This window comes from Odocoileus virginianus, chromosome 21 (genome assembly GCF_023699985.2).
Source record: "Odocoileus virginianus isolate 20LAN1187 ecotype Illinois chromosome 21, Ovbor_1.2, whole genome shotgun sequence".
Taxonomy (NCBI): Eukaryota; Metazoa; Chordata; class Mammalia; order Artiodactyla; family Cervidae; genus Odocoileus; species Odocoileus virginianus.
In genome coordinates, this window is record NC_069694.1 from 19613237 (window position 1) to 19635348 (window position 22112).

At 40.0% G+C, this 22112-nt stretch overlaps 1 pseudogene; it reads right to left on the reverse strand.

Annotated features, from left to right (window-relative positions):
• Positions 1–16665: 16665 nt before the first annotated feature.
• On the reverse strand, positions 16666–17475 carry LOC110139615 (stathmin-like; annotated as a pseudogene).
• Between the last annotated feature and the right edge of the window lie 4637 nt (positions 17476–22112).

The window sequence follows — 22112 nt, forward strand, 5'->3', positions numbered from 1 at the left end:
CTCCTAGGAAGTGGCTGCTTTTTATTTTTCTTTTTTGTAGTTAACTGTTGTCATCGTACAAAGTCCTAAAGTCCATGCATTCACCTCAAGGAGGCAAAAAGAAAAAGTCCCCTTATGAGAGGGATTATTGCTGGTAACCATTAACGTTTGTGGATAGAGAGGTGGCAGGAGTCTCCTCTCCAGGGAGCCTGAGCTCAGAGGCTGTGATACTGTGATACTGTGATGTTCACACCGTATCAGCCATTGTCTCAGGGCTCTGGCTGTTGTGAGGCCGGGTTTCTATCAGTTCTCGGCTAAGTCTGTAGCCCATCCTCTATTCCTCTGTGTACTGTTCTTGCTTTAGCAAAGATTGTCTTTCCTCCTTGTGAAAACAATAGGCTTTGGAGTCAGGCAGCCCCGGATACAAATCCTGGTTCTGCTGCTTACTAGCTCTGTAATCTGGGGTGAGTGATTAACCTCTCCGAGTCCCCGATTACTGTTTTACCAAATACTGGCCATATAACCCACCTCTTGGGCTTTTCATGAGGCTTAAGTGGGATAACAGGGCTTCCCAGGTGGTGCTAGTGATAAAGAACCTGCCTGCTAGTGCAGAAGACTCACGTTTGACCCCTGGGTGGGGAAGATCCCCTGGAGAAGGAAATGCAACCCATTCCAGTATTCTTGCCTGGAGAATCCCATGGACAGAGGAGCCTGGTGGGCTACAGAATGTAGGGTTGCAAAGAGACAACAGACAACTGAAACGACTCAGCACACACAAAACAATCAAGTAGGATAACGTGTAAAACTCTCAGGACAGTGCCCTGAACATGGTTGTTATTTTTATTAGAAAGAGAAGTTGAGGGGTCAGATCAAGAGCTCTTTGGTACACCTAGATGCTCTTCATGGCAAACACACTATTCTTCAGCTGCTGGGAACACAGGCCACTGACAGTTCACAGCTGCAGTCTTCACTGGGAATTGCCATCAGTGATCGGGATCTGCCCAAGGTGAGATCTTTCCAAATGCAACTCAGGGCCAAAGACTTGTTAATGTTGGGAGGGAGGTTTTCACAATCTCAGCACTGCTGACCTGCAGGGTCAGGTGGTTCTTTTTGTGGGGCGGTGGAGGGGGGTTGCCTGTCTTGGGCATGAGGATGTACAATAGCAGCATCACTGGTCTCTACCCATTAGAAGCCAGTGGTGCATGCCCCCCCCACCCCCAGCACAGACACCCCCTCGTAGGCCAGTGGTGACAGCCAGAAAGGTTCTGACATTGCCAAACGTTCCTTGGATGGTCAAAAATCATCACCCCTCCTTCACCTTGACAGTGATTGATGAAGGAAAACAAAGGCTCCTTGCCTCAATTTGGAACAGTCCTTGAAGGGCCACCCCAGCTCCAGAACACCACCTTGGTGGCACCCTCATTCTAGCTCAAATTCTCCCTCTGCCCCATTCTGCCCTCCTTGTTTTCACATTGGATTTCCTGCCATCTCCTGTAAAGGCTCCTATAAACCTTCCTACACAACCCTGCGCTAAGAATCTGTTTCCAAGAAACTCAGTTAAGTTAGTCTTCTAGAGCTGCCATGTCAAAGTAGCACAGACTGGGTGACTTTAACAACGGAACTTATTTCCTTGCTGTACGGAGACTGGAAATCCAAGATCAAGATGTCAGCAGGGCTGGGTTCTTCTGAGGCCTCTCCATGGCATGTAGGTGGCATTGTCTTCTAACGGTATCTCTTTATAGTCTTCCTCATGTGAGTGTCGGTGCCCCAATCTCCTCCTCTTACAAGGACACCAGTCCTATTGGATCAGGGCCCATCCTAATGACCTCATTTTACCTTAAATATCTCTTTAAAAACCCTGTCTCCAAATGTGATCATATTCTGTGGTACTGGGGGTTAAGACTTTAATACATGAGTTTTAGGAGGGCACAATTCAGTCCATAATACCAACCAAAAACACCGTGGGAGGTTGAATCAGGTCCAGAATATGGACTCTTGGGAGCTGTCCTGATCTGAGACAGTTGCCCAAACCTGCTCTTCTCAGCTGATTCTGGAAAGAACAGGAGTGGTTCCAGAACCAAAACACTTCAATCACTTCAGTTGAAGCTGGTAGAGAGTAAAAATGTTAGTCACTCAGTTCTGCCAACTCTTTGAGACCCCGTGGACTGTAGCCTACCAGGCTCTTTTGTCCATGGAATTCTCCAGACAAGAACACTGGAATGGATCTTCCTGACCCAGGGATCGAACCTGGGTCTTTTGCATTGGAGGCTGGATTCTTTACCATCTGAGCTACCAGGAAAGCTAGTAGGTCTTCCATCAATTCCTGTTCCAGCTTAGACTCCTCTTCTCTTGGGAGTTCTCAGACAGTATGATATAGGTCCAGCTTTGATCTCCATCTTATCTCCTTATGTTCTACACTCAGTTCCCATAAGTCTGATGTCCATGCTGGCTGGAATAGAACCCGGCACAGTGAAGGCAACAGGGCCGGAGCTTGGGGGTGGCGGGTTGGGAGAAAAAAGGGAATGGGAGGATGGGGTTCAGAGGTGATACTCAGTTATTTCCCTATTGTCCCCTCTCCTTGGGACATTCTTAGACCAGAGGGTGAAGTTCAGTAGATTGTGAAACAGATCTAGCAAAAAGATGTCATTTATTTGGTCCACCAAATACTTTTACAAATTCAATTATGTTGTTATCTTAAAGATTTTAGGCTTTTCCTAGAACAATCTACAGATGTGAAAAAACTGGACTTTCATTGCAATGTGGTAAGAACTGGCTGAAGCCGAGAACGTCTGCTCCTTTTAGAGATCTTGTGCCCTCTGGTTTGCCCCCATCTCCACCATTCCCTGCTGTTTAAACTTAACCTACCTAGGTATTTCAATTTATGACCCATGCTTTGGACTTCCTCTTCATTCTTAATGAATTTATTTTGGCAAGTTTGAGACAGACCTCCAAATTTACCTACAGCTTAATCACTGCAAAGCCCCTGGGGAACTGGGGGAATGGTAGTCTTTCTGTGGTCTCATAGAGGGAGAGGCCAAGTTGTGAGTCATTTTGAAGTCCCAGTAAAGTGTCCAAAATGTTGCAGTATAAAATGTCAGTTAAAAATAAAGCAGTACTTTCGGGAATTCCCTGGCAGTCCAGTGATTAAGATTCCATTCTTTAACTGCTGAGGGTGCAGATTTAACCCCTGGTCTGGGAACTAGGATCCCACAGTCCTTGCAATGAGGCCAAAAAAATTTTCTAAAGATTAGTATTTTCCTACACCAACAAATAACTAAATGATAAGATATTAAATAATTATATTTATTAAAACAAATATTTAATAAAATAATAAATATTGTAAATTAAACAGTTCATTTACAATAGCAATACAGTTATAAAAAAGATAAACATGTCTAGTAATTAACAATGAATTTAATAGATCTTTACCAAGGAAAAAAAATTAATTTAAAAGTATATATTGCTTTATTTATATTTTCTCTAAATAAAGCAATATACCAAGTTCATAGGTGGGATAACAACTTTAAAATATGTCAATTTCCTCATAGTTGATATATAAATTCACTGAAATTTTAATCTAAGTCCTGATTTTGTGAGAAACGAGCAAACTGATTTTAAAATTTATATGAAAGAATAAAAATTCATGCATAACTAACTAAAAAAAGAAAAGTAAAGTGCATTGACCTACCAAATATTATTATACAACAAAATCGTAATAGCAGAAATAGTAGGTGATGATGGAGGAACAGACAAACGATCCAGGTGAAAAAATGGGGATCACAGGAACCGACCAGATTTATATGGAGATTTGATGTGTGATAAAACATTATCACAACTCAGTGGGACTAAAAGTGGAATATTTAATAAATAGAGTTAGGAAATTGGCCAATCATATGCAGAAAAATAAGACTGAAACTGTACCTCATGTCCTTTATTTTTAAAATTCAAAATAAATTAAAAATTTAACATGAAAAGTAGAACCACAAGGCTAGTAGGAGAAATTGTAGGAGAATATTTTACACATTGTAATGAGGAAAGATTTTTTAAAGCAATATATAGTTTTCCCATCTTCAAAAATGAAGGATTTTTATTCAGAAAAGTCTACCACAGCCAAAGTTGGTGGATTGGTGACAGGCTGGGAGAAAGCATTTGTAACATCCAACACTGCAAAGGATCAATATATAGGTTGCCATAGGAATGTATGTTAATTAACCACCACAACAAACAGAAAACCCAGTAGAAAAAATATTCAAAACCTACGATCAGGTAATTCATAAATGAAGAAAATTTAATGACTTACAAATAAAGAGCTACTCAATCTAGCTTGAAGTCAAAGAAATACAAATTAAAATTAAAAGGTATAACTTCATAGCCATCATATTCGCAAGACTGAGAAAGACATACATATGGGAAAATAGTAACTCTCATTCTTAGTCACTAGGAGGGCAAACTGGCAAGCAATATGGCAGTAATGGTGAGATTAAATATCTATAGACTCAGCAAACCCACCTGAGTATGGACTCCACAAACTGCACAGGTCCCATGGAGAATGTATATGAAGGAGGATGTTCTTCAAAGCAGTACTGAGAGAGCAAGGTGATAGAGCAGCCTGGATATCCATCAGTTGGAGAATGGATATGATGGATGGATGAAGTGTAAAACAACACACAGTATCTGATAATATAAAATACCTAGGGATAAATTTAACTAAATTTTACGAAGTCTGTATTCCGAAAACTAATAGCATTACTTAAAATTAAACAAAGAGAAAAATGAAACAAACCTAAATAAAATGGAGATATATACCATGTTTATAGATTAATAGACTTAATATTTTCAAGATATCAATCCTTTTTGAATTGGTTTATAGATTCAATGCAATAACAATCAAAATCTCAACAGGATACTTTGGTAGAAATTGCCAAACTGATTCTAAAATTTTTATGGAAATGGAAAGACCTGGAAAAAATAAAGCAATATAAAATAAAAAATGTAAGAACAAATATAAGAACAAAACTGGAGAACTGACACTACTTGATTTTAAGACTTACATTAAGCTACAGTTATTAAGACAGTAAGCATCATACTGACATAAAAACAGGCAAATAAATGGTAAAGAATAGAGATTCCAGAAATTCCCACACATACACAGTCAAATGATTTTCAATAAAGTTGCCAAAAAAAAAAAAATTATCTGCCTTGGAGAAAGAAAGATGTTTTTGTAAAAACAACTTAACAGCCATAAGCAAAAACAAAACAAAACAAAAAAATTTGATTCTTCCCTTACACCATATATAAAAATTAAAACTTGTCATAAAATGTATGCACTAAAATTATTAAACTTGTGGAAGAAAGTGCTAGTATCCTTGAATTTGGCAGATTTTCTTATGTAAGACACAAAAAAACATGAATCATAAATTTAGAAAATCAGTAAATTGGACTTAACCAAAATGAGGAACTCTTGCTCTTCAAAAGACACTTACCCAAATGAAAAGGCAAGTCACAAACTGAGAGAATATATCTGCAAAAAAATGTATATGACAGAGGACTTGAATATACCATACGTAAAGAATCCTTGCAACTCAATAATAAAAGACCAGAAATTCAATGCAAAAAAAGGAGAAACAAACTGAACAAAATAACCTCCTCATGAAGCTAACTATAGGGATGGCAAATAAGCACACTGGAAATATCCTTTAATGTCATTAGTCCTGAAGGAAAGGCAAATTAAAACCTCATTGAAATACCACTGCATATTCATTAGATTGGTAAAATTCAAAAGATTGATTATATTAAGTATTGGCAAGGACATGAAGCAAATGAAACTCTCACTGACTGCTCGCACGTGCATGTTCATGCATGACTCACGTAGAGTCATGTCTGACTCTAAGCCCCAGGACAGGACTCCCCTGTGTTTAAGTTTGATGGTCTGTCCTCCTGGGGACTTGTTTTAGTTGCTAAGTCATGTCTGACTCTTGCAACCCCATGGACTGTAGCCCCTTAGGCTTCTTTGTCCATGGGATTTTTCAGGCAAGAATACTGGAATAGGGATTATTTACCACTGAGCTTCTTGGGAAGCCCCTCGTTTACTGCTCATGGGAATGTTGCTGCTGTTCCGTCGTGTCCGACTCTTTGCCGACTCTTGCCACCACATGGACTGCAGCACTCCAGGCTTCCCTGTCCTTCCTTTCCTGGAGCTTGCTCAAACTCATGTCCACTGAGTCGGTGATGCCATCCAACCTTCTTGTCCTCTGTTGCCCCCTTCTCCTGCCTTCAATCTTTCCCAGCAGCAGGGTCTTTTCTAATGAATCAGCTCTTCGCATCAGGTGGCAAAAAGTACTGGAATGTAATATGGGAATGCAAAATGATACAATCACTTTGGGAACAAACCTTAAGGAATTCCTTAAAAAGTTAATAGTATACTTCCTAATTTAGTGTTGCTAGATAAAAGACACAAAGTTAAATTTGAATTTCACATAAACAGTGAAAAAATTTTAATTTTAGTATGTCCCAAATGGGACATATATATACTAACGAATTGCTTTTTTATCTAAGATTCAAGTTTAATTGGGGTTTATATATTTTTGTTTACTAAATCTGGCAACTCTACTTCCCATGCAACCTAGCCATTCCATTCCTAGGTATTTACCCAAGAAAACATGAAAATACATGTCCACTTGTACACCAGTGTTCATAGTGGCTTCCTTTGTAATAGCCCTAAACTAGAAACAACCTAAATATCTATGAGCAAAAGGATAGATAAACAATCTATGGTATAGTCATAAAATGGATTACTAACCAGTAATAAAAAGGAATGAATTATTGATTCACACACACAAAAAATGGATAAATATTAAAGTGATTGTGCTTAGTGAGAGAAGCCAGACCCTCCCCCCAAAAAGTGTACATATCAAATTATTCTTCACATAAATTTCTAGACAATGCCAACTAATCTATAGTGACAGAAAGATTATCATTGACTGCCTAGAGCATGTAAGGATTGGAGTGAAATTAGGGGAAAAGATGCTTTTTGAACTTCTCAGAGTGATAGATAATTCCTTATCTTGATTATGATGATGGTTTCACTTTGTTTGCTTATTTCAAAACTCATCAAGTTGTATTCTTTAAATGCATGCAGTATACTGTAGGTCAATTATACCTCAGAGAAGCTGTAAAATTTTATTTCTAATTTTCTTTTATTCTGGTAATATAGTATGTGAAACTCTAGTAGTTAAAACAAGCATTCTACTTACTTAAAAGACAAATACAAGAAGTTAAATAAAACCACAAGTGTTAAGGTGAAATTTGAGTTAATATTCACAAATATTAAACCAGTGTATTTTAACTTTCCCTATAATTCGTGTTCCTTTGCAGTCTTCTCTCATAGAGAGCCCTGAAGCTTATAACCAGAAGGTAGAAGAAAGCCAAAGTATTTGGTTTCAGATTAACAGAATAATGGACTAGCAAATTAAGCTTGGTAAGAGATGAGTTTCCTACATTCTTTAATGTATCAAGGGATAGGTTTGAAAGACTAGTTCATAGATTTTTCTATCAGTGGTGTAGAGACAGTGTCTCTTCCATTTGTGACAAATACATGCTATGGTTGAAAGAATATAATAAAGTAAGTAAGAGAAAAATCCACTCTTTCTAGCCCAAAGAGTGGTGGGGGAAAAAAAAACAAAAAATAGAGCCTAGAGGAGGAAGACAGATGCCACAGTTCTCCTTTTTTACATCCTCTCAAGTCTCCAGGGGGATTCCTATGTGGTTAAATTGTAAAGAATCTGCCTGCAATGCAGGAGATACAGTTTCAGTCCCTGGGTCAGGAAGATTCCCCGGAGAAAGAAATGGAAGCCCGCTCCAGTATTCTAGCCTGGGAAATCCCATGGACAGAGGAACATGGTGGGTTACAGTCCATGGGGTTACAGAAGAGTCAGACATGACTTAACAAGGTCCCAGGAGGACTGACCCTCAAACTTAAAACACAGGAGAGTCCTAGGGCATAGAAAGATCTGTTCTGCTTCCGTTGGAAAGCACCATGACCCCCTGCCCAAACCTGGGCCACAACCAGTGCCTCTGTTTGCTGTGGCCAGTGAGAAGGAGCCTGAGTTTGGCTTCTCTGAGTCTTGCCAGCTTTCTTTGTGGTTAGAAGGTGTCCAGAAACTTTTGCATGCCCCAAGGGGGACATGTGGAGAGTCACTGTGGGTGTTGGCTGTCAAGACTCTAGCAGGCACTGCAGCTATGGAAATCTTTAAACACCAATGAGAGCCAGAAGTGAAGCCCATTAAGAAGAAGATGTTGGAGGGATGTCTGGAAGCAATGCTTAAGACAAGGGAGGAGACTGCAAGTTTACTGAAGCAGGTGTTAACTTCAGAGCTTGGCCCAATGACTAGACGGTGTGAAGATATTTTACATGTTATTACAAGCATCTCACTGTGAAAGGAAAATCAAAATAGAGTTAGTATTGCTAAGAGAGCTCTCTAAAATGGTGCTGGGAGGTTATTAAGGAAGTGTGACTTAGACACATCAGCCTGGATGAAATCTAACATTTTGACCTGATGAAGTAACCCAGAAAAACTGTCAGAAACTCAAGATGCTTATCACATCCTCACCCTAAGATAACTCATGACAGTCACCATATGTTTCAGACCTCTACCCTAAAACAATTTGTGATTCCCTAAGGCAAATATTTTCAGACCCAGGTACAGAGTCAGTCGCAATTCATACTAGGCAACTTTTAAAAACTGTGGCTTTTCATTTTTCTAAGTCCCTCTTTCTCATCCTTGGAACACTCCTTCAGGCTCCCCAAATCTGGGTCTCCTAAATTTTAATTCTTAAGACCCTAAATAAGCTCTTCTTATTTGCAGTCTCCTGAATTATTTTTTTGACACCGTAAATTCCAACACTGATACCGTCTTACAGAGGAATAATGTGTATGTGGGTGGGGGAAGAGAGATTCTGAGAGAGTAGGCAATTTGCCTAAATAAACTAAACTACCCAATGGCACGATGTTAGTTTATTTCACTGGAATAAATAGTTTTCTGACCCTACTTCTCTAACCACCCCTACCAATATTTGAAGGACCTACACTCAAAAGGAAATCTAGGTTACAGATGAAATGAAAAATATATATCCAAAGCACATGAATGCAGTAAATTTGTAAACCATTACCAAGATAAGACAAGAGATGTTTCAAGGCATTCAGTGCTCAAAGGCAATAGTGGTAGCCCATAAATGAAAGATAGTCTCAGAGGTGGGGCTGACTCATGCAGGATGGGCAGAATTGGGGTCAAGCAGATAGGATAGGATGCATCAGATGAAAGGAATCTCAGGAACAAGGGCCTGGAGGTGAGGGTGGGCCGTGGAACGGACAGCTTCTGCCGGGCCGATGGTCTCCCTGTGGGGTAGCACCACCTGGGAACCCAGCAGTGAGTAAGCTCAGACAAGGCAGGCCCTGAACTTGCAAGTCCAGGCCTGGACTTGCCTTCTGGAGACTTTGCAAAGAGAAAACCAGAGGAGACTTCCCTTGTGGTCCAGTGATGAATGCATGGGGCACAGAGGTTCAATCTGGTCAGGAAGCTAAGATCCCACATGCTGAGTGGTGTGGCCAAAAAAAAGAAAAAAAAAAAACCAAAACGCAGAGAATGTTAGTTGGCTCCTCAATAGGCAAAGAAACTCAAAGTGGCTACCTGATGGCTCTTGGTGTTTGCAGAGCAGCAAAGGGCTTCAACACATCACTTAGACCAAAATGATTCTTAGAGGCACTAGAGACAAGGAAACCAAGGCGTAGCTGGCCCTGGCTAGCTGCCACACTGTAAGGAGAGCTCTTATTTTTTCGTTTCTATTCTCTCCACAAAGAAAATGTACTGGGTTGGTTTTTGGGAACTAGCCTGTCTCACACGTCATGCCATCTCCTGTGGCTGAGTCACTTAGCTTGACAGGACTCCTTGCTGAGAGGTCACAGAACAGAAAAGGGTATTGGTCCCACTCTCATCCATTGCTGGCAGGAATGCACAATGGTTCACCACTTAGGAAGACAGTGGGGCAGTTTCTTACAAAATTGAACATAGTCTTAACATGTAATCCAGCCATGGCACTCCTTCCTATTTAGCCAAATGAACTGAAAACTTCTGTCCACACAAAAACTTGCATACAAATATGTAATACAACTTTTTTCATAATTGCCCAAACTTGGAAACACCAAAGATGCCCTTCAGTGTGTAAATGGATAAACTACGGTCCATCCAGATAATGGAATATTACTCAGAGCTAAAAAGAAAGAAGTTAGAAAGCCATGAGCAGATATGGAGGAAACTTCAATGCATATTACTAAGTGAAAAAAAGCCTGTCTGGAAAGGCTACATACTGTATGATTCCAATTCATGGCATTCTGGAAAAGGCAAAACAAGGGAGACAGTAAAAAGATCAGAGAGGGGTAGGGAGAGATGACTAGGGGAAGCACAGAGGGTAGTGAAAACCCTCTGAATGATGTTAATACCATAATGATGGGTACATGTCACTATGCACTTGCCAGAATTCATCAGATGTTCAATACCAGGATTAAACCATAATGAAAACTATGGACTTTTGGTGACTATGATGTGCCAGTGTAGGCTGGTCACTTATAACGAATGTATGCCTCTGGTGGGAGATGCTGATAACAGGAAAGGCTATGAATGTGTGGGATTCTGGAAGTATATGGGCAATTTCTGTACCTTCCCTATAATTCTGCTGTGAACCTGAAACTGATCTAAAAAAATTAAGTCTTAATATTTTATTTTAAAGCTAAGAGAGATCAGTAACTGTTTTAAATGACTAAACATTTGAAGAAGAGACACAAATGTAAGAAAAACAGTACTCAGTAGGACTTCAAGGCCTTCCTAGGTGACAATAGTGGTAAAGAACCTGTCTGCCTACAGGAGACATCAAGAGACTTGGTTCAAACCCTGGGTCAGGAAGATCCCCTGGAGGAAGAAATGGCAATCCTCTCCAGTATTCTTGCCTGGAGAGGAGCCTGGCGGGCTACAGTCCTTAGGGTCACAAAGAGCTGGACACAACTGAAGTGACTTAGCACAAGCATGAATAAGACTTTAAAAATTACGGTAATTCCAAGAGTCCTTATAATTTCATCCCCAAAATGATGTCCCCTAGTGCTCACGGGTGTGCAAATGCCCAGAGCAAAGACATCTGGCCTGAACTACTTGCTATGTAGCCCTGAGCGACCAGCAGGCCATTTGGGCCCACTTTATTGGTCTAAGTGTCATCTCATCTCTGAGCTGTCTGCAGGGTCTGATGTAAAATGATTGGGCTCCCCACCCACCTACACATACCTGATGGTTAGTTGGTGTCACCGATTCGATGGACATGAGTTTGAGCAAGCTCTGGGAGTTGGTGATGGACAGGGAAGCCTAGCATGCTTCAGTCTATGGGGTCTCAAAGAGTCGGATACGACTGAGTGACCAAACTGAACTGAACTGAACTTAAATGAACTAAACATTGGGCCCGGAGACTTCTGACTTCTCTCTTTTTCATTCCAGCTGCTCCATAACCCAGCTCAGGTTTCTTCTCTTTCAGGAAGTAGAAAAGAATCAACACTTCTTGGCTACCTACCGCTCATCTGGTATTTTCCATGTATTATTTCTATAAGTAGGATCTCATGGTCAAAAGATACTCCCTCTCTCAAGAAGCCATTTGAGACTAGTGTTTGCATGGAACCTGGAATATCTTCTGGGAACAAATCTTGATATGCTGTTGATGCCTGTGACTTGGACATGCCTAACAGAACAGACTCAAGGACTGTGGGTAGGGAAGCCCTTATAGAAGCCAGCAGGGAAATTGACTCTAGTAACCCAGACTGGGCAACAGACCCTCAGGGCTGCTGGGGAAAACTAGACTAGTTAACAGGTAATCTCTGCTCAGTCTGACATTCTAGGACTATTTCACATTTCAAAGAGCTGTCTCACCAAATTCTGACTCTCTGGGGTCCTAGCAGGCCCTGGAGTTCACTAATGGAGTGTAAGTGAGGGAGAGAGTGTTTTTGATCCTTATTGTCCCTATCAGAGCCATGACCCTAAGTCATGAATCCAGCTTAAAGTGCTGCTGAAACACATCACTCTGTACTCTGTAGATGTTTGTTAAGTAAACGAACCAAGCCATCCTGCACCGTGAAGCTCAGATCCTCCGCTGTTTTTGGTGAGTCTCCAGGACAGTTTCACCAAATGACCAGCCTGAGCCAGTAAGAAATGAGGAACGTGAGTTTTGAGTGGTACCATTGTAGAATTGTGGGGGTCAGAAGCTGGTGAGTGAAGGGTCACACCCCAATACTAAGGAACACCAGGACTACTTACGGACCTGTTTTCAGGAAGTAAATGTCCTCATGAGCGGGGCAGATATCAGTATTAACATGACCTCAGTTGTATCCTTAGGATGAGACCTTATGTTCATATTTCACTTAATTCTCATGATACCACTGCAATTGGAGGAGGGCATGGCAACCTACTCCAGTATTCCTGCCTGGAGAATCCCATTGACAGAGGAACCTGGTGGGATATTATACACAGGGTCACATAGAGTTGGACACAACTAAAGCTACTTAGCATACACCACTGCAAATAACATACACATTTCCCCCATTTCACTGATTAATAAACTATTATTACAATCATATTGAGATTATAATATGATTGTATCACATATCTCATCTATCCATTAGGAGATTTTCTCAGTGGCACACGGCCATAAGCATTTATTTCTCACTCAGGCACCTGTGGGTTGGCTTCAGCTCATCTAGGCTGGGCTTCGTTCCAAACTGTAGGGGGTCCAAGCATGCCTTCTGTATCTTTTTGTCTTCTGAGGTCAGCAGGCAGCTGGGGCATGTTGAATGGGATTAGAATATTCAACCCCAAAATATGCTGCTTTGGCATAAGGGTTATTGAGAATCTGCAGATGCAGGAAAAGCCCTTCTGTTTTCTGCCCAAAAGCATGGCACAAATTTCCCTTTGTAATGATGTCCTCTCCTCTCCCATACCAGGAAGAAGAGAGCAACTCTATCACTAGAGATGGAGAGTCAGCACTGAGATGAGTCTGCATTAAAGAATCTTTCTAAAATAACTCTTATGTTCCATTAGTTTCCCCATATATTTCCTAGTTACTTCCCACAATACATCACCCCTCAAATCCCAAACCCCCTTTCCCTTGTTAAAATGGTATATAAGCTCCTGGGTCTAGCCATTTCTTTGTGTTTCTTTTTCTGTAAATTCTCACATGTGTAAAATATTAATTTAAAAAGTGTATGTCTTTTCCCTTGTTGTCATTTATTGCTTTCATCTGCAGGTCCCCATTGAAAGAACTAAGGCTCAAAAATATACAAGCAACTCCTCCAGCTCAACTCCAGAAAAATAAATGACCCAATCAAAAAATGGGCCAAAGAACTCAACAGACATTTCTTCAAGGAAGACATACAGATGGCTAACAAACACATGAAAAGATGCTCAACATCACTCATTATCAGAGAAATGCAAATCAAAACCACAATGAGGTACCATTATACGCCAGTCAGGATGGCTGCTATCCAAAAGTCTACAAGCAATAAATGCTGGAGAGGGTGTGGAGAAAAGGGAACCCTCTTACACTGTTGGTGGGAATGCAAACTAGTACAGCCACTATGGAAAACAGTGTGGAGATTTCTTAAAATGCTGGAAATAGAACTGCCATATGACCCAGCAATCCCACTTCTGGGCATACACACCAAGGAAACCAGATCTGAAAGAGACACGTGCACCCCAATGTTCATCGCAGCACTGTTTATAATAGCCAGGACATGGAAGCAACCCAGATGCCCATCAGCAGACGAATGGATGAGGAAGCTGTGGTACATATACACCATGGAATATTACTCAGCCATTAAAAAGAATTCATTTGAATCAGTTCTAATGAGATGGATGAAACTGGAGCCCATTATACAGAGCAAAGTAAGCCAGAAAGATAAAGACCATTACAGTATACTAACACATATATATGGACTTTAGAAATATGGTAATGATAACCCTATATGCAAAACAGAAAAAGAGACTCAGATGTATAGAACAGACTTGTGGACTCTGGGAGAAGGCGAGGGTGGGATGTTTCAAGAGAACAGCATTGAAACATGTATATTATCTAGGGTGAAACAGATAACCAGCCCAGGTTGGGTACATGAGACAAGTGCTAGGGCCTGGTGCACTGGGAAGACCCAGAGGGATCGGGTGGAGAGGGAGGTGGGAGAGGGGACTGGGATGGGGAATACATGTAAATCCATGGCTAATTCATTTCAATGTATAACAAAAACTACTGTAATGATGTAAAGTAATTAGCCTCCAACTAATAAAAATAAATGGAAAAAATAAATAAATAAATAAATAAAAATAAAGTAATAACATACTACAAACTAAAAAAAAAAAAATAAAAAGATAAAAAAATAAAAAATAAATTTCTAGGATTCCTCTCCCCATTGAGAACAAGGATGCATGGTTTGCCTCCCAGCTGGTAAAAAAAAAAAAAAAAGAACTAAGGAAGGTATAGGTGAAGTTTATCTTCACCAAAAATTTCATGACAAAATGTTCAAAACCCAATCAGGCAAGCATCTTAAAGCCTTCATTCATATCAGCTCCACTAAGGTCCTGTTGGCTAAAGCAAGTCATATGGGTAACCACATGAATCAGGAAGATTATGCCACCTATAGATGTGGGAGGGGGCTTGCTTTCAACTTCCATTTGTCTGATACCAAAGCTGGAGCTTCTTTCTTGCAGCCTTCATTGGCTGCTCCCTTCTATAAATTCCCCCAGGCTTGTTGTCTTTACCACTCAATGAAGCTTGTTGTTTTCATCACTCAATTACATACTTTTGTCACATTGTTCAGGCCTTTGTTCTTTGGTATTTGCTCTGTTTCCCCTGTGGGATCATTTAGTTACTAAAGCAGGGGCTTCAGGGTCACTCCTGGCACCTACACAATGATGGCACAGAGAAGGAGAATGGTAAAGAATTGTTGAAGGACTAGTCAGGTATATTTTTCCTATTTTCCTACCAAGAAGCCTGAAATAAGTGCCACTGTGGGTATCCTGCCAGATTATATGAGAACAAGCCCAAAAGAACTGAACATATAGACTGCGGCTGCACGGTGCTGAAAGATTTCGACAGCTCTTCATTATTTCGGAGGATCTTCCACCAGCAAGTACAGCTGATTTAATCAGCACAGTGTCCTCCTTGCAGACTTAATTAGCAGCTCTTGTCAAAACTTAGCTTCCTGTTAAAAACAGACTTTAAAAAAAAATTATTCCAAGCTTATTTCCTTATTTTCAGTTACATTTCATCCAGACATGACACCAAAATCTCACTTTCTTTTTTAAAGTTGAGCTATAATTGACATATAACATTGTGAAGTTTAAGGTGTACAGTATGTTGATTTGATACAATTATATATTGCTATATTATTACTAGCATAGGGTTAGCTAACACTTCCATCACACCACATAATTTTCATCTCTTTTTTTCTGGTGAGAACATCGAATCTCTACTTTCTTACTAACTTTCAAATACAATATTGTTAAAAATTAAAAATAGAACTACCATGTGATCCAGCAAACCCACTTCTGGCTATACAGCAAAAGGAAATGAAAATAGGGGCTTGAAAAGATGTCTGCAACTCTTATGTTTATTGTTGCATTATTCACAATAGTCAAGATATGAAAACAACCTAAGTGCCCATTGATGGATGAATAAAGAAGACATAGTATAAATATACAATGGAATATTATTCAGCCACGAGAAAGAAGGAAATCTGTGCCAATTTGGATGGAGCTTGAGGGCATTAGCTTGAGGGCATTATCTCACTTCTATGTGGAATCTAAAAGAACCAAACAAACAGGAAGAAGAGTGGTGGTTACCCAAGATGCAGGTGGGGGAACTGGGGAGATACAGGTCAAAGGGTGCAAACTGGCAGTTAGAAGACTAATAAACTCTGGAGATATAGTGCACAAAATCTCACTTTCTAGACTTAAGAAATGAAGATTCAGACTGATTCAAGAATGCCCTTCCCCTAGTCAATCAGAGATGATGGTAGTACTGGTTAACATTTACTAAGCAGGATTATGTACCAGGATTATGCATTCATAACCTTATTCGATATTTATCTTACCCCATCTCATAACTGTTAAAATTATTCCCATTTTGCACCTGGGGAAAATGAGATTTAAAGAGATTATGAGACTTTTCCAGGGTCATCGTGTTTAGGAATGGTAGAGATGGGACATCAACCCTAACCAAAGAAAAATCTGTGCTCTTTAGTGATCTAAATCTCTATTGTGTTCTTTTTTATATTTTATTTTAATGGACTATTTCAAACGTTGTGAAAAATAATGGTCAGGTACTCACCAACCAGTTTTATACAATGCTTGGTTAAGACTCTGTCCTCCTACTGCAGAGGGCCCAGTTTCCATCCCTGGTCGGGGAGCTAAGGCCCAGCCAAAGATCCTGCAAGCAGGGATAAAAATTTTTGTTTTTTATTTTTATTTTTTAAATTTTTTTTTATTAACAGCACTGTGCAGCTTTATTAACCATTCAAGTACAGTAGCGTCTGTAAGATCGGGACAGAATTGGGACTTAAAAGTGAACAGATAATCAGCATCTAACAATTTGAAAGAAGCCACTACATACTCTTTTCACAGACATGTTTTCACGGAGCCAATACAGTACTAGCCATTAACCCAGCACACCAGGTGTACTGAGGTAGAAAAGATGCAACAAGAAAAATAGCTACATTAGAAAGACTTCAACACTTTAGAAAAAGAGTAAAACACTTTTCGTTTCTCCCCTTTAGCCCCTAGAACAACATCATACCGTCTGGATCTACCTATACAGTCCTACATCAGCTTCTAGAATATTTGTCAGGAGGGCAAAAGTAAAATGACACCGGCCAGTACAGTCTTTGGATATTTAGGAGGGGGAGGGGGAGAAAGTCAGTTCTCAGATCAAATTAGTCGGCTTCAGTCTCGTCAACAGGGTCTTTGGGTACTTTGTCTTCCGCACTTCTTCAATGTGCTTGTCCTTCTCTCGCAAACGCTCCAGTTTGGCAGCCATTTGTGCCTCCCGGTTCTCTTTGTTGGCTTCCATCTTGTGGGTCAGCTTCTCTTCCGCCATTTTACTGAAGTTGTTGTTCTCCTCTATCGCTTTCTGAAGCACTTCTTTCTCGTGCTCCCGTTTCTCAGCAAGCTGCTTCAAGACCTCAGCTTCATGGGACTTGCGTCTTTCTTCTGCAGCTTCTAATTTCTTCTGAATTTCCTCCAGGGAAAGATCCTTCTTCTTAGGAGGGGAAAGGGGAAATTCTGGGACAGATTCTTTTGATCGAGGGCTGAGAATCAGCTCAAAAGCCTGGCCTGAGGCACGCTTCTCCAGTCCCTTCACCTGGATATCAGAAGAAGCCATGGTGAAGAGAAGACAAGAGACTGGCAGTGTACTCTACACGATTCACTGGCAAGGAAAACCCTGCTTAGTCTGAGCCGCCTGGCCACACTCTCAAAAATTTTTGAATAAATAAAACAACATGCAGACGCAGAAACCTTCCCACAGGTACCCCTCCTTCCCCCTGTACCCTCCCTGTATGCCTAGTGTTAAGGTGCTTCAGTCGTGTCCGACTCTTTGCTGCCCCATAGACTGTAGCCCACCAGGCTCCTCTGTCCATGGGATTCTCCAGGCAAAAATACTAGAGTGGGTTGCCATGCCCTCCTCCAGGGGATCTTCCTGACCCAGGGATGAAATCTGCATCTTCTATATTGGCAGGCGAATTCTTTACCACTAGTGCCTCCTGGGAAGCTCTCTATGCCCAGGGGGATCCACTATTTGAATTTAGAATTTCTCATTTCAGTGTACTTTTAAGACTTTTTCTGTGTATGTAAATAAGGACAAACATTATATAGAATCGTTTTGAATGTTTTAAAATTGTATTTAAATAGTATCCTACTAAAATTTGCTTTTCATTCCACCCTGTGTGTTTGCTATATATGTTGATATATATACAGGAACACTAAACAGGACTACTGGTTTGTAATATTTCATTTTGCTACTATTAGTTATCCATTTTCCTGGTTTTTTTTTTAAATACTAACAGTATGTCAATGGCTGTTTTCTGAACATATTTCTTCATGCATGTGTGCTAGAAGTTTTTGATAATATGTAGCAAAAAGTTCAATTACTGTGTCAAAAGATATGCATATTTTCTACTTTATAGCTATGTAGCTGGCTAATGTGTTAATATCCATTTACACTCCCACCAGCAGATCTGAGAGTTGTGCATATCTTGTATCCTTACCAACATTTGAAATGGTCAAAATTTTTAATATTTTCCAATCACGTGATAGTCAATGGTAGTTTATTTTAGATACTCTGAAACCTCCAAGGCCAGGAGGGAAGGAGCCACCTACAGAACACATGCTCTGTGACACAGATTGGGTCACGTATTTTCAATCTTACTTAGCAATCCTGCACAGCGGGGATTATTAGTTTTGTTTTCAAAATGCAGAATCCAAGACTCAGATAGAAGAGTAATTTGCCCGAGATGCAGGTGGATGCATCCTGTGGTGTCAGTGTGTGCCCGCCCATCTGTAGACCCCGAGTTGTGTGGTTGGTCTCCTCTTGTATTCCGGAGCCAGCAGTCACCCTCTTGCATGACTTTTCAGGAGTACCAGGCTTAGCAACCCCCAACCAACGCTAGTCCTAAACTGCCAGGTTTGAGTACAAATAGCTTAAATGAGAAAATGTCTCAACTTTATTTTTTCATTGCTGTTGTACTTGTCTTTCAATTTTTTTTCATGAGTTGGTATTAGTGTGTATTGAAAAATGATCACCATAATGAGCATAATTAACAATCATCTCCATACATAATTAGAAAAACGTTTTCCTTGTGACAAGGACTTTTAAGACTTACTCAGAAGTTTTCAAAAATACAATACGATATTACTATCATCACTGCTATACAGTACATTCCTTTGACTTATTTATCACTGTAATTTTGTACCTTTCGACCTCCTTAATGCATTTCACAGTACTCCCATGTCCTGATTCTGAAACCTTCAGTCTGTTCTCTTTATCTATGAATTTGGTTTTTGTTTGTTTCTTAAGTTCCACAGATTAAGTGAGATCACATGGTATTTTGTCTTTCTCTGTCTGGCTAATTTCACTTGTTTCAGCATAGTGCCCTCAGGTCAATCCATGTTGTTGTAAATAACCAGATTTCATTCTTTCTTATGGATGAATAACATTTCATATATATACCACAATTTCTTCTCTTCATCCATTAAAATCAAGGTGTGTGATGTCTCCAGCTTTGTCCTTTATTCTCAAGATGGCTTTGACTATTCAGGGTCTATTGTAGTTCCGTACACATTTTAGGACTATTCGCTCTAGCTCTGTGAAAAATGCCATGGGAATCTTGATAGTAATTGTATCGACTCTGCAGATTGCTTAGTGTGGACTCAATCTGCAGATTGAATAGTATGGACATTTTAACAATATTAATTCTTCCAATTGCTGAGCATGGAATATCTTTCCATTTACTTGTGTCTTCTTCAATTTCTTTCATCAATGAGTTATAGTTTTCAAGAGAAGAAACATTTACCTGAGAAGACAGATCCAAAAATCATTGCTAACACATGTCAAAGATCTCACTGCTTGTGTTTCCTACTAAGTGTTTTATGGTTTCAGGCCTTAATTTAAGTCTTTAGTCCATTTTAAGCTTGTTTTTTGTATTATAGATGGTATAAGAAATTGGTCTAGTTTCATTCTTTTACATATGGCTGTCTAGTTTTCCTAGCACCATTTATTGAAGAAACTGTTTATTTCTGTGTAAATGTCCTGGGTATTTTGATAGGGATTATACTTAATCTGTAGATTGCTTTGGGTAATATGAACATTTTAATATGAGTGTGAAATATCTTTCCATTGATTTGGGCTGTCTTCAATTCCTTTCACTGATGTCTTATAGTTTTTGAAGAGTACAGATCTTTCACCTCCTTGGTTAAATGTATTCTTTGGTATTTTATTCTTTTTTTAAACAATTGTAAAACATATTTCCTTAATTTTTCTTTCTAATAGTTTATTATTGGTGTATAGAAACAAAATGGATTTTTTTTCTACAATGTTACTGAACGTTTGTTAGTTCTAAGTATTTTTTGATGAAGTTATTAGAGTTTTCTATATATAATACCATGTCACCTGCAAATAATGACAGTTTTACTCCTTCCTTTCCAATGTGCATGCTTTTTTTTTTTTTTCCCCTTATTCTTGTCTGACTGTTGTGGCTAGGTCTTTCAATACTATGTTGAATAAAATTGGTGACAGTGGGCATCCTTGTCTTGTTTCTGACCTTAGAGGAAAAGGTTTCAACTTTTGACCATTCAGTATGAATGCTAGCTCTGAGCTTGTCATATATCACCTTTATTACATTGAGCTATGTTCCCACCATACCAACTTTGTCAATTTATTTTTTCATAAATGAATGTTGAATTTCATCAAGTGCTTATCCTGCATCTATTGCAATGCACTGTTTGAATAAATGAATGAGAAGTGCGGAGGTTATATTAGACCTCCCTCCTGACTCCTGGGAAGACCTCTGAAGGAGTCAGGAGCTCTGTCAATCAACTAACAGATATGTAATGAATTGGAATTGTGTGCAAGGCAGTAAGTCCTTCCCACCCTTCTTAGGAGGTCAGTGCCTGCTCTGCAGCTACTTAGGGATCTGCCAGTCACAGGGGCCTGATCACAGAGGAGCCAGGGGTCCGAGATAGAGAGGAAAGAGGATCCCCAAAAGATCACAACCACCACACACTCTGCTCGCAACTACTCAGGCTGGTCAGTGAGAGGGACTAAATATATGTTTAAAATTGCAAATCTCATTTTCTGGAAAGCAAATTCTTTTGAATCACTCAAGTTTTATGTTCTTCTCCAAACACAGCTGAGATTCCTGGTGCTATTTTAATTTTTGTCTAAATAATATATTTTTTTACCAATTACAAAAGTTACAAGTAAATTATAGAAAAATCTGGAGAATATGGAAAAGCCCCCACATCTCCGTAATTCCTATAGCCAAGGTCTCTTGTTGCTAGTAGGGTTTACATTTTCAGCTTTTGGACCTAGAGATAATACATGGACAGATAGTACTGCTTTGTCGTCTTTTTGACTTATAGTTTGTAATCTTGTAATCTTTTAGCTCTTGTTTTCACTTAACAGCTTTCTATGTCAAAAAATAAGTTGGCCTCTGGGGGTGAGAGTGCATTTGAGGGCTCAGCTGCTGGTTTGCCTAGCTGGCCTGCAGCTCTGCAACCCTTGGTAACTGGATACTCCTGCTCATGTTGCTCTTGCCCTGTGAATTCTAGAGATTCAGAACCTAGAACTAGCTAGAATCTAGAACCTGGCTAACCTTCAGGAAGAACTGATAGGTTGAGGTTAGCAACAGCTATGAAGATCTCTTGGGGAGCTGCATGCGGGAAAAAGGAAGATGAAACTGTCTCTTGAAGGTGTCAACTTTAGATAAAGGAATCAAATGATTCTCAAACAGGTGCTTCGTTTGATCAGTTTTGTTGTGCTCAGTCATGTCCAGCTCTTTCTGACCCCATGGACTGTAGGCCACCAGGCCCTTCGGTCCATGGACTTTTGCAGGGAAGAATACTGGAGGCTTCCTCGGTGGCTAAGATGGTAAAGATTCTGCCTGCAACGCAGGACACCGAGGTTCAGTCCCTGTGTCAACACAGGAAGATCCTGTGGAGAAGGGAATGGCTGCCCACTCCAGTATTCTTGCCTGGAGAATCCCACGGACAGAGGAGCCTGGCAGGCTACAGTCTTAAGGGTCACTAACAGTGGGACACAACTGAGTGACCAACACGTGCAGTACTGGAGTGGGTTGCCAGTATTGACTGACGGCGGGATTCTTTACCGCCGCACCACCGGAGAAGCCCTCGAGCAGTTTAAATGCACACAGATAAGAGAAACTAGGTTAGTTTAGATGAATTGGGAGTTTTGTGGGTTTTTCGGCTTTTTATTTTTTCAATTTTTAAAATTACGATTGACCTTTGTTTTCAATATTTCAGTCCTTAAAAGAGAGCGTGTGGACT